This window comes from Myotis brandtii, unplaced genomic scaffold (genome assembly GCF_000412655.1).
Source record: "Myotis brandtii unplaced genomic scaffold, ASM41265v1 scaffold691, whole genome shotgun sequence".
In the NCBI taxonomy this organism is placed as follows: Eukaryota; Metazoa; Chordata; class Mammalia; order Chiroptera; family Vespertilionidae; genus Myotis; species Myotis brandtii.
In genome coordinates, this window is record NW_005370704.1 from 437,730 (window position 1) to 438,671 (window position 942).

The following is a 942-nucleotide window of genomic DNA, read 5'->3' on the forward strand; positions in this document are numbered from 1 at the left end:
CCCTGCCCCGGACGAGACCGCATGGCGTCCTCCTCACAGGGATTCTCGAACACCCAGGCAGGGTCCTGTCTCAGCAGCTCCACAGCACTCAGCTCACACCTCTCCTGCCTGGGGAGGAGAAGGCCATGTCCACTCGGGGTCACCATCCACTCAGGGCCACGTCCACTCAGGCCCATGTCCACTCAGGCCCATGTCCACTCAGGGCCCACCGTTTACACAGGATCCAGACCCAGGACCACAGAAGACAGTTCTGCCCCCAGACCCTCTGCTGACCGGCCAGTGTGGCCACGGGACCCGCCTTCCTCCCAGTGGCCCCAGTAACCCTGCTCCGAACTGGACCGTCCGGGCTGGGCCCAGGGCCCTGGGAGAGCGGGCACCTCCCTGCCCCTCCCGGGCCCTCATGGCCGGGTCCCCAGGGAGAAGCGGACACGAGGCTGAGGGCATCCGGGCGCCGGACAGACGCAGCGCCTGCGCATCGGACAAAGCCACTCCCTCAAAGCGGCCACGTCCCTACATCACGCGCCCGAGTGACAAGAATGGGCAGGAGGTCCTGGGAGGAGGAGTGACCAGCGAGAGGAGCCAGCGTGACAGCACGAGAGAAGCGCAGGGCTCGCCCGGCCGCGGGGGCTGAGCGTCGACCCAGGAACCAGGTCACAGTCCGATTCCCGCTCAGGGCACAGGCCGGGCTGTGGGCTCCATCCCCAGTGTGGGGCTGCAGGAGGCAGTGATCCATGGTTCTCTCTCATCGTTGATGTTTCTCTCTCTGTCTCCGTCCCCTTCCTCTCTGACGTCAATAAAAACATGTACTTTTTAAACACGGCACTCTGCGGACTGACATGGCACGGTGCGCATCCCGCGTGGTTAACCGGCTCGCGTGTCCCGTGTGCCTGGGGGTCCCGGGGAGCCACCGGAACCTAAAGCAGGCCGCCCGCAGCAGGCGGC